General features: G+C 37.3%; 1 pseudogene; it reads left to right on the top strand.

The window, feature by feature from the left end:
* Nucleotides 1-4,669, top strand: part of LOC129561691 (3-oxoacyl-[acyl-carrier-protein] synthase, mitochondrial pseudogene) — a 56,044-nt pseudogene extending 51,375 nt beyond the window's left edge.
* Nucleotides 4,670-19,087: the final 14,418 nt, after the last annotated feature.

Below are 19,087 nucleotides of genomic sequence, written 5' to 3' on the forward strand. Positions count from 1 at the left end.
CCTAATAATTCCCTTATTTGCTTGTAATCGTAATTGATTTTGCTTTCAACTCAGTAATTCATTCAACTGTTCTGTGTACTGGGAATATGTTTGTAGAAACAAAACATTACAAAAACAGGTTTATGTTTTCTTGTATCATATATTCGGGAGGGGGACAAGTTTTAGGGAGAATTTATAAGCAATAAAAATTTAATTTCAGATTTGTTTTATAAAACTGATAATTAGTTTTATTCAGTGGGATAGTTCAAATCCATCACTATAGAATCAATAAATACATTTTTCTTTTCTACATATTAACAATTTAATGTATTTTTGAAATATTATACATGTTCAGGGACTGTATTTATCTGACTAGCCCTTACTAGGACTCTTGTCTTATAGAGAACAGGGGCCTCAAGAAATGAGACACACTTTCTATAGGGTATAAAAAGTACAAGGGCTTCTCAGGTGGCACTAGTGGTAAAGAACCTGCCTGCCAATGCAGGAGACATTAGAGATGTGGGTTCAGTCCCCGGGTGGAGAAGATCTCTGGAGGAGGGCATGGCAACCTACTCCAGAATTCTCGGCTGGAGGCTACAGTTCATAGGGTCGTGAAAAGTCAGACACATCTGAAGCGACTTAGCACACACTCACAGACAAAAGTTACAAAGTATCAGGTGAAATGCTAGAGTCCTTGGCATGGTGCTGGGAGGGAACAACTTCCTCTAGCCATGTGGTGGGTGATTGTCTTGGAGCATCTCTGGTTAATTGCACTTTACAAAAATGACCATAGCAATGTATTTAGTGTTACAAAATTTTTCATAACCTTGATACTCTTCTCAGCAAAAGGTGAATTCTGAATGTTATTCCTTTAAAAAAGGAATCATATGTGGTGAAAAGTGGTAACAGCTTTTAGCTGCTTCTCCTCTTTGGGGATCTGAAACTTGAGATACATGAGCTGACATATAGGTGTCCATCTGGTGTGAAGTTTCCATATTTAAGAAGCCACATGGCAATAGATAAAGATGTACAAGTAACCCTCAAATTTCAGTACCTTATCATTTGAGTCTTCGTGTCAATCTCTAGAAATATAAATGAACAAATCAACCTCAGCCTTCTGGCTGACCCAGTTCATGCCATGTAGAACAGAGATGAGCTATCTCCACAGAGTCTTGCCTAAATTACAGATAAGTGAGCAAACAAAATACCATTGTTTCAGACTACTCAGATTTGTGGTGGTTTATTATGCAGTGCTGCAACTGAAACACTTACATATGTATAAATCAAGAGATAGGACCATGGACATGTTACAGAAACTTAATGTGTCCTACATAACTCAGAGGGACAGTTGAGAGACTTTCCCTGACTATCGAATGTGCTGACTCTTAAATATGCAAAAAATGCACTTTAAACAGAGATTTCTAGAACCCTTTTTCGTTCCACTGAATAGTTGTCTTTCATAATAGAAAAGTCAGAGGTAGGAAATGCATATTTGCTTTTAAGTCATTGTCTTTGTAGCATTTTCTGGGTAAAGTTCAAACAAAACACTAACTGGTATTTTTTAAAGAGTTTCGCTCTCTACATTATAAACTGATTAAAAGTGCAAAAGGGAAGTGAATATGGAAAATTGAAGTATTTGGCTCTAATTTTTGCCCTGCTTTAACCCATATTCTCTGTCATATAACTTTACAGTGCCAGCCCATTATGGACAATCTCTACCTCATCTGTTGAATCTGAACTTGGCCTTATGATTCATGATCAGTGGATGTTAGTTAGTAGACTTGAAGCCATGAAAAGGCTTACAAACACCTTTATATAATCTGCTTGTTCATTTGTGTCTCTGTTATTTCCATTAAAACATGCCTGAGGTTACATATAGGAGGTTGGAGTCACATGCAGTAGAGTTGAAAATACCAGTAGCCTAGTCTCCCAAGAAAGGACCATCTAAATCAACTGACAGCCAGCCAACCCAAACGTGGAACTGAGGCAGGCAGAGATTGAAAACAACACCCAACCAAGGTCAATATAAATCTCTTTCTCTCGGACTCATGAGATTATTAAAAGCATATTGTTGAAGCTCGCCGAGTTTCTGCATGGTTATTATGCAACACTGACACAGTGAATATAGCTTGTATTTAATTTCAGCAAATGACTTTAACATTACAATGGGGAAGAAAGCTACACATGTGTAAGAATGGAATTTTTACTTGACTAATAATTTGACAATGCCTTTTTGGGGTCAATTTGTAGTTGTCAGTTTGGTGCCTATTTGTAGCTCAGATTCCTTAAAATGTCTTGTATTGTCTTAAGAAGTACAAGGGTGTCTGAGAAAGAATAATTCACTCAGGATTGCAATGTGCAAAAGATTACAGGAAAACATGAAAAGGCAACAGAATATGAAGTAATGGGAGCAACCACTAAAAAAACTAAAAGGAGAGGTGTAACTGATATGCTAAGAAAAGAGAGAAAGTGGAATCATATAAAATGATCAGTTAAAACCAAAAAAGGTGATTGTGCCGAGGATTGCAACTGCGCAGGTGCCAGAGGTACGGTGCAGGGACAAGGTGCACACTGCTCTTCTCCGTGCACCCTCCAGTGCCCAGCCTGGTTGGGGTGAAGTAGGGCCTGGTCTACCTGGGCCTGGTCTTTTCCTTTTGTCCTTGGGTGTCAGGTGAGACGCAGAGTTGACCACCTACGCTGACCTTCACTGTCCCAGAAACCCTGATCATCTCCGAGGTGAAGATCAAAAAAGTCCATTCCCATCAACCTCAAAGAATAGGCCCTGAGATGCATTTTGTCCAATGACACCAGAAATATTTATAATTAGGTTTTGGTAGTCCTGAGAAAGGATGCTCTTTGCCGTCTGTATCTGGCTTGGAGTTCCTGTATATTTTTCATTATGAAGTTCTGTTGGGGTGAATCTAATGAATCGCCATTTCACTTAATTGTCTTGGAATGCCTGAGAGGACTTAGTGTCTAAAAACATTTGAGTGCAAACAGGTGGTTTGATGATAAGTATTAATTAAAACAAGATAACATTATGTTGGGCTTCCCAGGTGACACAATGGTAAAGAATCTGCCTAACAGTGCAGGAGATAAGATCCCCTGGAGTAGGAAAGGGCAACCCACTCCAGTATTCTTGCCTGGGAAATCCCATGGACAGAGGAGACTGGAGGGGGCTATAGTCCATGGGGTCATAAAAAGTTAGACATGACTGAACGACTGAACAGCAGCATTGTTTCTTCAACCTTTAAGCTATTTAAACAACCGTGAATACCTGCTGGACATATCGTGGTCTGTTATAGGAATATTTGTGATTCTCTGAATCTCAACCATGCTTTCAAAATTTCAAAACCAGGCTTACAAAATTTCCTAAAAATAACAAACTCTCACTTAATATATGCAAGAGTATTCCAAGGATTAATAAGTCAAATGAAGTTTTTAGGAACTATACCAATACTCTGATTACCTAGGGAAGTTTTTGCTACAGGCAAAGCTTAGTGACTCCTGTTTGAGTTGGAACTCAGCTGGTATGGGCTTGTTTGTCCAGGGAGAGAGTGGAATCCTTTCAGTGGTCAGTGAAGAGTATCAATATCCTTTGCAGTGTTGCGCTTATGTGCCAAGTGGTTGCAATGAAGATCAATTCAATGAAAAAAGCTTTGTGATCAAATCAGATATCAAGTCCATGTCTTCTCCCACCATTATGGCCATTGAGGCTGCAGAGTTAGCCTTGAAAGATTCTAATTGGCATCCTCAATCAGAAGCTGATCGTGTGTTCCGATTGGCATGGGAATGGTTCCTCTTGGAGTTATTTCTGAAAGTGCTTTGATTTTTCAAACAAAAGGTTACAATAAAGTCAGCCCATTCTTTGTCCCTCAGATTCTGATCAATATGGCAGCAGGCCATATATATTCAAAATATGTATATTCAATATAAAGTCAAGGGCCCCAATCAAGCATTACCCACAGCCTATACCGCAGAATGACTGAGCGAATGAACTGAACTGATACCACAGAAATTCATGCAGTGGGAGACATTTAGATTTATAACACATTACTCTATTGATGTGATGGTGACTGGAGGTACAGATTCTTGCATCAGTTGTTTATCACTTGCTGGATATTCCAGAGATTGGGCTCTGATCCTAAGTCAGCATGTCGACCATTTCATCCAGAGGAGGTGCACTGTGCTGGTGGTAGAAGAAACAAGCAGGCTGTACAAAGAGGGGACTGGATTTATGCAGACATTTTGAGCTATGGACTCTCAGGTGATGCCGGTCACATGACTGCCCCCAATCCTAGAGGAGAAGGTGCTTTAAGGTGTATGGCTGCTGCTGTAAAAGATGCAAGTGTATAACCTGAAGAGAGATCCTGTATCAATGTGCATGATACTTCCACACTGTTGGGAGACACTGCTGAAAACAAAGCCATCAAGCATCTTTTCAAAGACCATGCATACTCCCTTGCCATTTCTTCCACCAACGGAGCCATGGGACACCTGCTCGGGGTTGCCATTGAGGAAGATTACCACCCTGGCTTGCTGTTATAGAAAACTGCCATCTATTTTAAACCTGGACTGTACAGAATCACAATTTGGTCTCTATTATGTTCCATTCAAGGCATGCACAATCCTCATTATCTACATCCTGCACCAGAGTGTTACTGTTGGTACAACTGATGAACCTAAATGATACATCGTTATCATACAAAATCCATAGTTTACATTAGGTTTCACTCTATGTTGTGTACTCTATGAGTTTGGACAAATGTATAATGAAATGTATTCACCGTGATAAAATCATACAAAGTACTTTTACCATCCTAAAAATTCTCTGTGCTCTGCCTGTTCTACCCTCCCTTCCCTTTAACCCCAGGCAACCAGTTATCTTTTTTCTTTTTTTTCTACTATTTCTATAGTTTTCCCTTTTACAGATATCATCTAGTTGGAATCATATAGTATGTAGACTTTCAGACTTCATTCTTGCACTTAGTAAAATGCATTTAAGATTCCTCCATGTCTTTTTATGGACAGAATTTTTTTTTTTAGATGCTGAATAACATTTCATTTTATGTGATACACCACAGTGTATTCATGTTTCTACTGAAGAATGTTTAAAGTAGATCCAATATTTTGTAATTATGAATAAGGCTGCTATAAAACATCCATATGCAGTTTTTTGTTGGAGGTAATGTATTGTTCACAAAATACCAATGACTTCTATTGAATTATATGATAAGAGTATGCTTAGTTTTGAAAGAAGCTACTAAATTGTGTTCCAAAGTGGCTGTATCATTTTGCATTTTGGCAAGAACAATAAGTGAGAAATTATTATCATTTATATACCAGCAATAAATGAGAATTTCTATTGCTCTATATCCGCACCAGCATTTGGTGTTCTCAGTGTTTTGTATTTTGGCCACTCTAATAGATGCATAGGAGTTTCTCATTGTTTTATAATTTGCAATTCTCTAATGACTTATGCGACTGAGCGACTGAAATGAACTGAACTGAACTGGATGGCATATGATGTTGAGCATCTTTTCATATATCTATTTACCAAAAGTATGCTTTCTTTGGGAGGTGTCTGATCAGGTATTTGTCTATTTTTAAATCACGATGTTAGTTTTTTATTTGGGGGGTTATACATTCTTCATATATTTTGGATAACAGTTTTTTATGTTTTCATAAAATTTTTTTTTCCCTTTCTGTGGCTAGTCTTCTCATTTTCTTGACATTATCTTTCTCAGAGCAAAGTTTTTAACTTTAATGAAATCCAGCTTATCAATTGTTTGTTTCATAAATTGTGCCTTTGGTGTTGTGACTTCATTTTTTAGCAAGTGTTTCTCAGCCCAGAATTAAGTGGAAATTTGAAGCAATATGGTTTAAATTCTTGTCATAAAATAGCTTTCTGTGTGGGAAAATGAGAACTAAAGAGGTTTCAAAGGAAATAAGAATTATAATAAACATTTATTTAGTATTTGTAAAGTTTCTGGAAAACACCTAAGACCTTTGCATTTAATGTTTGATTTAATCCACACCATATTTATATATACATTGTCCTATAATATAACAATCTTTTTACAAATTAGAAATGTGAAACTAAGAGAGATTGATCACATTCCCAAGGACAGGTAGCTGGCTACTGTTAGAGCCAAGATTTAAACACAGAAAGATCCAGGACAGGATTCTGTAACACCATCATATTTATTTACTTCACTAACTCAAGAATGCTTCTGGAGAGCAGTGTGCAAGTGTTCAAGCCCACAAGTGGATTTGGTTATAAATGCAAGAAAGGGTTTCAGTGGTTTGAGAAAATGAAGCAAAAGTCTTTTTCGGTATTTTTAGAGCCAAGTTCCTTGGCACTTCTCTCCTCATACCTTTTTATCATTTCATTATTAAGAGCCTTGGATAATCATTAATTATGCACCATCAATTATGCCTATATTATCATTTCAAATAGATACAATATCTGATTGATTTGACTAAAATAACCCCCTTGTTTAATCGTCAATTTGCATAAATTCACATGCAATGAGGTGTTGCACAATGATTCATCAGGAGTTGAAAACAGCAGCAACAACATGAACAGGAGGCTCAGGCGCAAAAATAATTGTCATTTTCATCTGGGAAGGAATTCCATTAAAACTGATCTTCCTTTGTCTAAAATTGTGATGAGGAGTTTGAGAATTTATGCTACCATAGACTTCATAGGGTGCTACTACCAGGGAACACAAAACCATGACCACTGGCAAAACATCTGTCCTCCAAGTAATTGAAACTCGCTCCTATGCTGGGCCAAGGCTTTGATGGCAGGGTGATGGGTTCCCATGCTGGTGCTCTCATTACAGGGCTGACTGAATTTGACCCATAAGGCCAGGGAGTTCAATGAACCACTTTCCCTTACTGACTGGAAGTGAGGTTTCTGTTGAAAATAAATGAGTTGAATGGACAAATTTACTCTGTTTCTCTTTGTTTCTTTGATGATAACAATTTCACATGCCTACTATATACTAGGCATGCATTAGGAATCATACACAATTTACACACATTGAATATTCACAATAATCTTAAGAAGTTTATGATAATAATATATTTCCATAGGTACAAATTTGACAAGTGCCAAAGCACTAGAATCTCTGACAAGATCCTAAGTCTAATGGACTCAGATCTCTCCTATATTATCTCCCAGAACCTATGCAAAACTATTTAACCAGGACCTAGAAGAACCTAGAGATATTGTTATTCATGTATGGGACAGATATGTTTTAAAACTATATTAAAATAATTTCTTCCATTTCTAGTGGGGCTGCATTACTTAAGCCACTACTGGTCCAGAGACAATTTCAAACAAAGCATGGTTACACAATATATTTTCTGGAATTTTTTCCTATTACACTTGAATACCATTTGATATTTTTATTCCACATCTCTGAGGAACATCAAAGCTATGGTGAATGACATAGTCTCTATGGCAGTTTTGGAATATAAGTAATATTTTCATTCCCATTTTACAGATGTTACTTTACTTGCCCGTAGTTGTAAAATTCGTAATTAAAGGACTTGACCTCTAACCTCAAGTTTATCCTTTTTCCTCTACATGTTAGCACCTTTATTATTTGTTTGTTTATTCCTCTGTATCTCTGATTTCAGGTGATCAATGCACTCACAATGGCGCCTTACTTTCCAGAATATTTATACAAGAACACTTACAGAATGCAGTTAGTGTCACAAATTAAGATATTTTTCTATGAAGTCCCTTACCCTATTAGAACATATGGTCCCTGATTCCCACACTATTAAGATCCAGAAAAATAATTATTGTTTATTTTTTGTCTTCTCTACTCTAGAGATCAAGTGCTGAATGCTGGGAAACCTATGGCTTCTAGTCTCATTCATCAACTATTATCTGGGCAAGCATCTTTTGCTGGACATTTTCACTTTATATCAGACTAATTTCCCAATACACACCAACAATCAAAATAACTTAAAAGTTAATAAAAAATCCACTAAATTTAGGTTCTTAGTATGCTTGAGGGATTAATAGTATGCATTTAAAAAGAACAAGAAGTAGTAACAAAACAAAATAAATGGATATGTAGCAAGTACTGATGGGTATAAAAAGTAACCAAAAGGAAATTTGGGAAAGAAAATATATGCAATCATTAAAATAAAAAGTATCCTCAACAGCTGGAATAACAACTAGCTTAGGCATAATTACAGAGAATATTAGTATATTTGTAAACTGGAAAAAATACTAAAGTAGTTGTTAATAAAGAAAAACTATATAAGTGGAAAAAATTTTAAAAATGAAGAAGTTAACAAAATATGAAGAGGACCCAAACATAACAGAAGTTCAGTGGTGTATCTTTAAATTCTTCCTTTGATCCTATTTGTTGGGGAACAGATGTGTTCAATCATCTATGTTGATGAGAGAAAAAGAAAATAATAGAATGTGAATCTTTTTTTTTTTTGGCCATACAGGAGTGAGGCATGAAGGATCTCATCTCCCTTGTCAGGGATTAAACTTGTCTCCCCTTCAGTAGAAGCACAGAGTCTTAACCATTAGACTGCCAAGAAAGTTCCTAGACAGAGAATCTTAATAAAAAACAAAAGTTTGGAGTCAGTCAGAGCCTCTATTTTTAGTACAGCCTTCTTCTAATCTTTTAGATAAATAGACAGGTCAATATGCTACTTCAATACTTTGTAGCCTTTATCTGGTTATTAAAATCTCTTTACGCAGAACTGCTAATTTCAAACACAAGGCTGGGGATTAAACCACAGAATTTTCCCCATTCTTGATGATGCCATAGTCGTTCCAGAGATAGACATCCTTTTCTTTGCTGGTTTTTTGAGGCATGACTATCATAGCAATATGAAAATGAAGCTCTGGTTGATGAGATTTTTCTAATACAAAGAAAGTCAAAAGGATGTGAGTTAAATAACACAACCTCACTAGCTGAGGTGTTTGCTTTGGGAAATGAAAAACTTTTCTTTGCCCAGGATGATTGCTCATATGCAGTGTGAGACAACTGTCAGTTCAGTTCAATTCAGTTTAGTTCAGTTGCTCAGTTGTGTCTGACTCTTTCCGACCCCATGGACTACAGCACATCAGGCCTCCCTGTCCATCACCAACTCCCACAGTTTATTCAAATTCATGTCCATTGAGTTGGTGATGCCATCCAGCCATCTCATCCTCTGTCGTCCCCTTCTCCTCCCACCCTCAATCTTTCCCAGCATCAAGGTCTTTTCAAATGAGTCAGTTCTTCACATCAGGTGGCCAAAGTATTGGAGTTTCAGCTTTAGCATCAGTCCTTCCAATGAATATTCAGGACTGGTTTCCTTTAGGATGGATTGGTTGGATCCCCTTGCAGTCCAAGGGATTCTCAAAAGTCTTCTGCAACACCACAGTTCAACAGCATCAATTCTTTGGTGCTCAGTTTTCTTTATAATCCAACTCTCACATCCATACATGACTACTGACAACTGGGAAACAATTGTACCCTTGCTAATATAGAGATTCATCAACTGTGAAGTAATGTTTCTCGGAAAGCTGCAGCCGTGCGGTGCTGGAGAGGTGACGGTGGAGAGGAGATACCCCACATCCAACGTCAGGAGCAATGGCTGACAGGAGATACCCCATGTCCAAGATCAGGAGCAGTGGCCATGAGGCAAAAAAAATAAGACACTGAAAGATGAACTCCCCAGGTCGGTAGGTGCCCAATATGCTACTGGTAATCAGTGGAGAAATAACTCTAGAAAGAATGAAGAGAGGGAGTCAAAGCAAAAACAACACCCAGCTATGGATGTGACTGGTGATAGAAGGACGGTTTAATGCTGTAAAGAGCAATATTGCATAGGAACCTGGAATGTTTGGTCCATGAATCAGGGCAAATTGGAAGTGGTCAAACAGGAGATGGCAAGAGTGAACATTGACATTCTAGGAATCAGAGAACTAAAATGGACTGGAATGGGTGAATTTAACTCAGATGACCATTATATCTACTACTGTGGGAAGGAATTCCTTAGAAGAAGTGGAGTAGCCATCATGGTCAACAAAAAAGTCCAAAACGCAGTACTTGGATGCGATCTCAAAAACAACAGAATGATCTCTGCTTGTTTCCAAGGCAAATAATTCAATATCACAGTAATCCAAGTCAATGCCCTGACCAGTAATGCTGAAGAAGCTGATGCTGAATGGTTCTATGAACACCTACAAAACATTTTAGAACTAACACCTGAAAAGGATGCCCTTATCGGGAATGGGAATGCAAAAGAAGGAAATCAAGAAACACCTGGAGTAACAGGTTTTTTGGCCTTGGAATACAGAATGAATCAGGGCAAAGGCTAATAGAGTTTTGCCAAGAGAATGCACTTGTCATAGCAAACACCCTTTTCCAACAACACAAGTGAAGACTCTACACATGGACATCACCAGATGTTGTCCATCACCAGATGGACAACACTGAAATCAGATTGATTATATTCTTTGCAGCCAAAGGTGGAGAAGCTCTATGCAGTTAGCAAAAACAAGACCAGGAGCTGACTGTGGCTCAGACCATGAACTCCTTATTGCCAAATTCAGACTTAAATTGAAGAAAGTAGGGAAAAACACTAGACCATTCAGGTATGACCTAAATCAAAGCTGTTATGATTATACAGTGGGAGTGAGAAATAGATTCAAGGGATTAGATCTGATAGAGTGCCTGGTGAACTAAGCATGGACATGGGACAACAGACTGGTTCCAAATAGGAAAAGGAGTACGTCAAGGCTGTATATTGTCACCCTGTTTATTGAACTTATATGCAGAATACATCAAGAGAAATGCTGGGCTGGATGAAGCACAAGCTGAAATCAAGTTTGCTGTGGGAAATATCAATAACCTTAGGTATGCAAATGACACTATGCTTATGGCAGAAAGTGAAGAAGAACTGATGGGGAACACATGTACACCCAGGGCAGATTCATGTCAATGTATGGCAAAGCCAATACAATAATGTAAAGTAATTAGCCTCCAATTAAAATAAATAAATCTAAAGAATTTAAAAAGAGAACTAAAAAGCCTTTTGATGAAAGTGAAAGAGGACAGTGAAAAATTTGGCTTAAAGCTCAACATTCAGAAAACCAAGATCATATCAACTGGTCCCATCACTTCATGGCAAATAGATGGGGAAACAGTGGCTGACTTTATTTTTGGGGCCTCCAAATTCACTGCAGATGGTGACTGAAGCCATGAAATTAAAAGACCCTTGCTTCTTGGAAGGAAAGTTATGACCAACCTAGACAGCATATTAAAAAGCAGAGACATTACTTTGCCAACTAAGTACTGTCGAGTCAAGGCTATGGCTTTTCTAGTAGCAAATGGATGTGAGAGTTGGACTGTAAAGAAAGCTGAGCACTGAAGAATTGATGCTTTTGAACTGTGATGTTGAAGAAAACTTGAGAGGCCCTTGGACTGCAAGAGGATCCAACCATTCCATCCTAAAGGAGATCAGTCCTAGGTGTTCTTTGGAAAGACCAACGTCAAACTGAAACTCCAATACTTTGGCCACCTGATGTGAAGAGCTGACTCATTTGAAAAGACCCTGATGCTGGGTAAGATGAGGGCAGGAGGAGAAGGGGACAACAGAGGATGAGGTGGTTGGATCCATCACTGACTCAATGGACATGAGTTTGAGTAAACCCCCGGAGTTGGTGATGGACAGGGAGACCTGGCATGCTGCAGGCTATGGGGTTGCAAAGAGTCAGGCACGACTGAGTGACTGAACTGCACTCAACTGAACTGAAGCGAATAGTTGCCTATTAGTGAAGAGTATACCACTTTAAAATCTGGGATAAGAAAGTAACTTCATTTTAAAATATAACATATTTCTTTCTCACTTGTCTATTTTTTTGGAAATTACATAATTTTAATATCTCAAGTATTTAAACTATTAATACTAAAATAAAATCTCCACATGAAGCCTTTTTTAGTGTCAAAGGTAGCCACTCCCTGCTATAGTCTAGCTGTTTATACTTCTTGGTTATTATTATTTAAATATAGTGGAATGAGAGATGGATGAGAGTTTAGTTATATAATACCTTCCAATATATTTGAATAGTAATGTGTTTTAAATATTTAATAGATATGAATTACCGCTACACCTTCTAAAATATTGTAATTGCATATAAAATCCTTGTTCTTCTTAAATGTGTTCAGGGAATAGTTATTTAAATAAAAAAAGATGGTGTTCCCAGGGTGAAAATCATATAAATGTATGATTCTTATGCCTCCACTTATTATGCAGTCTTAATAAGCAGTGAGTTTTTATAAGAATGAAATATTATTGTTATCCATTCCAATTGGACTTAAAGTACTGTCAGTTTTCAAAAGTACATTGCTGAGTTTCCATCAGTTCTGAAATAGATCATACTTTTGTTAAAATACTTTTTGTTTTTCTTATTGCAAGAAGCAATTGCATTTTGAAATAAATGTTGTAGTTTGCTCAGCAATGTTACAATGACATAATGACATAAACACTCATTAACGTAGAATACATTAAACATCATGTATTGTATCTGAAGCCGTAAATGCCACCTGATTTCTGTTTCACTATATTTAACACATGGTAACTGGAGACATAGTTTCAATTGTTCAAATATCTTTGATCCCTGCTGCATAAATTGCTAATATTTTAAAAATTAGTTGAAGTTAAAGAATTATCTGTCCCCTGGTTTAGAAAATACTAGTCAGAGCAATGCCATTTTGTACCATAGTGAGATTCATTGTGAAGTTACACTCATCATTTGAGGCCTGACTGAATCATGTCTCTGCTTGAGGCATTTATCTTATTAACTCATGGCATACAAAGATTGGACTAAACCTTAGAACTCATCATGTCATACCCTTAGACCAGAATTTCTCAAATTTTGTATAAACCTTGCATCAGCAGCACATCTCAAAATCACCTTAAAATCATATTCTTTATAAGCCCAGAAATCTGAATTTAAATTGGCATTCTAAGTGATATTATACATTATAAAATTGTCAAACTGCTACTCCAGCTGGGCTTGAAATCTTTCTTTGACAATTTTCCTAATAATTAAATATCTTTGGAGAAAAAGATGCAACTACACTACATTCTAACACAGCTCAAAATCTAGGCAGTTCTATTGTAAATATAATTATGCCCTTTAGTTTGTCAATTTCTTGCTTCCAAACATCTATTGTAGCTTTATGAAACAATGAAGAAATTTCTAATCCTCCAAACACATTTGACAATTTATGTAGTGTTAGTCGCTAAGATTTGGACACGACTGAGCGACTTCCCTTTCATTTTTCACTTTCATGCATTGGAGAAGGAAATGGCAACCCACTCCAGTGTTCTTGCCTGGAGAATCCCAGGGACAGGGGAGCCTGGTGGGCTTCCGTCTATGGGGTCGTACAGAGTCGGACACGACCGAAGTGACTTAGCAGCAGCAGCAGCAGCAGCAGTTATATCCTCACATTATTTATTATTTTTAAAATATTTTTATTGGAGTGTAGTTGATTTACAGTGTTGTGTTAGCTTCAGCTGTACAACAAAGTAAATCAGTTATACATATACATGTATCCACTCTTTTTTTAGATTCTCTTCCCATTACAGAGTACTGAGTAGAGTTCTCTGTACTATTAAGTTTTATCACTTTCTCATGACATGGTTTCAGGTTTCCTTACTCTACCTAGTTATTAGTATCCTGATAAACTTTTATTTGAATATATTCCTCTTAATGTAGTACATACAGAATCGAATGCAATATTTTCTATGATAGGATGGGTCCCACAAATTAAAAGCATGAATGAATGAAAAAAGAATAAATTTTAAATGGAAATGAACATCTTTGGAAAACTGCTGTGTCACTGGCACTTCTCTAGTTCTTAATATTCTTTGTTTTATGTATCCCTGCCCTAAACATATGAGGCAGGGGATTTATTATAAAGTGGCTTTTAGTGTTTTCTTTTTTATTACATCCTTAACTATGGTTGCACTAGCATTCAGAACATGATCTGTTTGCCACCAGAGTTTATATTTGCTTTTTACACACTGTGCTTATAAAGGGATTTATTATCTTTAATATAAGCAATGAAATTTCTACTGACCCCCCGCCATTGATCTCAATGTTGTTCATAATTGCTCATCAAAGTGTGGGTAGTATCACTGGCAAACATATGGAAGAATGAAATCTCATGATGTCTTGTTAAAATAAGAAATATTCATCAGTTTTATTATCATAATGTATTAATTTACCAATCAAAATTAGCCAATGATTAAACAAATTTCTACCTATTATTTTATTTAATCCTCAAAATACCTTCATATGGAATTGATTGATATGAGATCCCAAATGTAAGGACATGATCCAAAAATCTTTCAGAGAAAATCAACAGATCATGTACTCAAATGAGATGAATGTCAACAGGATTCTCAGCAGTAACAATGAAAATGGAGTAGCTTCATGTTTTTTCTAAAAATACAACAAAAAGAATAAAGGTCCCTGGAATATTAAGTAGGAAAATTTGGGAACTGAGAAGAGAACCAAATGTTTTATGACTACATTGAGAGACATTTGTTGGATTTCTTTCTTCCTTCTTTTTTTTCTTGCTACTTTCCCTCCTTCTTTCCTTCCTTCCTTCCTTTTTTATTTTATTTTTTTCACATTTAACTTACGAAAGTAAGCTACTAAAAAAAGCAATTATTAACCTGACAACAAAAACAAAGTAAGTTCATAAAATGAAACTTATGTGACTCAGATAAAAAACAGTTTATTTCATTATGTAGTCACTGTTTAATATTGATATAGACATTAAATTTGCAATATAAATATACTTGGCAAGATAGGAGGTGTGTGCATGTGTGTGTGTGGGAGAGAGAGAGAAAGAGAGCAAGGTCAATGGAAAAGAAATTAAGCTCCTCCAAAAGACAAATTCACAGATAATTTTCTAAAAATGTAGGAAATTGCCATTATAAAGAATTTTTGTTCAATTTCAGCTCTAACATATAAAGAACTGAGAAATCATTATTCCTCTTACATTAGAAAAAAAAAAAAATGCTTAGAAAATAACAATCAATAATGGTTACAGAATCCATGGAAGAACTGAGTTCTCAGGGAAAACTGCCACCCTAAAATCTGGAGAGACAGGCAAATACAAAACTCACAGATGATTGCTGCCTATCTGGACCAGAAACATTAGAACCATAAACTGATAAGAACACATAAGTAGTCACTTTTACAAGTTGCTGGAGGCTGAGTATAGAGTAGTTTGAGAGTAAGAAACTCCTGGTGGCTGCAGTTGTGTGTGTCTATTTGTGTGTGTGTGTGTGTGTGTGTGTGTGTGTGTGCAGAGGGAGTGGGGAGGACCACTTTCAAGAGTTTTACCAACCACACCAGGTCCTCAAAGGAAAGAATCAGGAAAGATTGCCTCAAGACTCTACAAGTTGAAATGAGGGAGTAACCATGATGAAATATACATGGCACATTCTACATTCAAAATATCTCCCAGAAAATAGTAACAAGAAACATTTTCTAAATTATTTATCAAGCATTCACAATTAAGGGGCTAAGGAACAAAAATTATATGATTGCACCACTTAATGCAAAAATATGTTTAACAAAATTCAACACTGACAAAAACATTCAGCAGACTAGGAAAGGATTTGAGATTTCTTAACTTCATAAAGCATCTCTACAGAAAAACCCAATAGCAGACAACATACTTAGTGGTGAGAAACGATTCTTTAACCTTAAAATTTGGAAGATGTTAACAATGTCCTTTCCCATCAATCATAGCATCGTACTGGAATTCTTAACTAGCACAACAAACAAGAAAAAGAGATAAAGAATACGCAATAAAGATATACATACTGGAAAGTAATAAATAAAAACATCTTTGTTCACAGATGACATGAATGTGTATGTAAAAAAGCCCCCCAAACTTATAAACTAATTAATGTTAATTAGATAGATAGATAAACTTCCTAGAACTAACTAGTATAAGAAAGACACAGTATGCATGGCTAATGAAGTAAAGTCAATTACTTTCCCGAATAGCCGCAGTAAACAACTGGAAACTGTAATTCAAAATAATATCATTTATGGTAGCCTCCCTAAAAATACAAAATTAAATATCTATAAATCTAACAAAACACCTATACGAGATTTATATCCAGATTCCTTCAAATTCAGTATCATTAAGATGTCAACTAAAAAGTAATGCACAGCCTGAAAGTTTAGAATTGTGTTTTATTTGGTGGATAAAACTGAGGACCTAAGCCAAGTTGGGAATGCGCCCTTTCAGAGAACGCTGAGGGACTGCTGTGCAGGGATAAGGAAGCAGCCAGGTTATCTAAGAGTTTTTGCAACAAAGGGTTAGGTAGGCAGAACTTCAAAGGACTACTATTAATTAAATAAAACTAGATATTTCTATGTATGGGAAGATGAAAACCTCTGGGCTCTTTGAAATCATTCCTTTGATACACATCTTAACTATTTAGGACCAGTATCCAGATTTGTCCATCCTGAATCCCCTCAGAGTGAAAAATGGGGGTGCACAGTGGCTGATTGCTTGGCAGCAGGACAGTCCATCTATCTCTATCCTGAATTCCCCTGGGACTTACCCGCTAGGGTAGCTGCTGTGACTTGATGGATGAAATATCCTTACTTTACTGATATGGCAGGCAGTGTTCTTCATTTCATAACATCAGTACTTTACACCTTTATGAATTGCTTTAATGGAACCACAATTAAATCTCAGGAATCTATTTATGGGTTCAGTTCAGTTCAGTGGCTGAGGCATGTCTGACTCTTTGCAAATCCATTGACGGCAACATGCCAGACCACCCTGTCCATCACCAACTCCCCCAAAATTTATTCAAACTCATGTCCGTTGAGTCAGTGATACCATCCAACTATCTCATCCTCTATCATTCCTTTCTCCTCCCACCTTCAATTTTTCCCAGCAACAGGGTCTTTTCAAATGAGTCAATTCTTTGAATCAGCTAGCCAATTTATCGGAATTCCAGTTTCAGCATCAGTCCTTCCAATGAATATTCAGGACTGATTTACTTTAGGATGGACTGGTTGGATCTCCTTGCAGTCCAAGGGACTCTCAAGAATCCTCTCCAACACCACAGCTCAAAAGCATCAATTCTTCAGCACTCAGCTTTCTTTATATCCTGACTCTCACATCCATACACGACTACTGGAAAAAGCAAAGCTTTGATGTCATCTGCATATCTGAGGTTATAGATATTTCTCCCGGCAATCTTGATTCCAGCTTATGCTTCTTCCAGCCCAGCGTTTCTCATGATGTACTCTGCATATAAGTTAAATAAGCAGGGTGACAATATACAGCCTTTCTCAATCTGGAACCAGTCTGTTGTTCCATGTCCAGCTCTAACTGTTGCTTCCTGACCTGCATACAGATTTCTCAAGAGGCAGGTCAGGTGGTCTGGTATTCCCATCTCTTTTAAAATTTTCCAGTTTGTTGTGATCCACACAGCCAAAGGCTTTGGCATAGTCAATAAAGCAGTAGATGTTTTTCTGGAATTCTCTTGCTTTTTCAATGATCCAATGGATGTTGGCAGTTTTATCTATCTCTGGTTCCTCTGCCTTTTTTAAATTCAGCTTGAACATCTGGAAGTTCACAGTTCACGTACTGTTGAAGCCTGGCTTGGAGAATTTTGAGCATCCCTTGTGGCTCAGCTGGTAAAGAATCTGCCCTCAATGTGGGAGACCTGGGTTCAGTCCCTGGGTTGGGAAGTTACCCTGGAGAAGGGAAAGGCTACCCACTCCAGTATTCTGGCCTAAAGAATTCCATGGACTATATAGTGCATGGGATTGCGAAGAGTCGGACATGACTGAGCACTTTCACTTTCACTTGCTAGCATGTGAGAAGAGTGCGGCTGTGCTGTAATTTGAGCACTCTTTGGCATTTCCTTTCTTTGGAATTGGAATGAAAACTGACCTTTTCCAGCCCTGTGGCTGGAAATTCTTTTGGTATCTAGACAATAACAGCCTAGTAGCAGAGACCACATTTAGTGCACAGATCTAGATTTCTAACACAGTTTTCCAATGAAAAGACCCAGATATACTTGAAAATATTTCTTGTTGTTCAGTCGTTTAGTCCCTCAGTCATGTCTGACTCTTCATGACTCCATGGGCTGTAGCATTCCAGGCTTCCCTGTCCATCACAAACTTCCAGAGCTTTCTCAAACTAATGTCCATTGAGTTGGTGATGCCATCCAACCATCTCATCCTCTGTCATCCCTTCTCCTCCTGCCTTCAATCTTTCCCAGCATCAGAATCTTTTCTAATGAGTCAGCTCTTCGCATCAGGTGGTTCATAGTATTAGAGTTTCAGCTTCAGCATCAGTCCTTCCAATGAATATTCAAGATTTATTTCTTTTAGGGTGGACTGGTTGGATCTCCTTGCAGTCCAAGGGACTCTCAAGAGTCTTCTCCAACACCACAGTTCAAAAGCATCAATTCTTTGGCTCTCAGCCTTCTTTATGGTTGAACTCTCACATCCATACGTGGCTACTGGAAAATCCGTAGCTTTGACTATATGGACTTTTGCTGGCAAAGTAATGTCTTTGCTTTTTAATATGCTGCCTAGTTTGGTCATAACTTTTCTTCCAAGGAGCAAGCATCTTTTAATTTCATGGCTGCACCATACTTTCACCATCTTCAGTGATTTTGGTGCCAAAAAAAAAAAATAAAATCTGTCTCTGTTTCCATCATTTCTTCATTTGCCATGAAATGATGGGACCAGATGCCATGATCTTAGTTTTTTACATGTTGAACTTTAAGCCAGCTTTTTCACTCTCCTCTTTCACCTTCATCAAGAGACTCTTTAGTTCCTCTTTATTTTCTATCATAAGGGTGGTGTAATCCTTGAAAAAATGGCTTATTCTAAGACTGGGGCAGGGAATCTCTATGGAGATCCTGGAGCCAGTAGAGTGGCAGAAAGTACAGAAGCATTAAAAAATTTAACAAAGCAAAGCAAACAACAACAAAATGCCCACATTGTTGAAAGTGAAAGTCACTCAGTCCTGTCTGACTCTTTGCAACCCCATGGACTATACAGTCCATG

This window comes from Moschus berezovskii, chromosome 5 (assembly GCF_049115385.1).
Source record: "Moschus berezovskii isolate FMDL1 chromosome 5, NW_MosBer_1.0, whole genome shotgun sequence".
In the NCBI taxonomy this organism is placed as follows: domain Eukaryota; kingdom Metazoa; phylum Chordata; class Mammalia; order Artiodactyla; family Moschidae; genus Moschus; species Moschus berezovskii.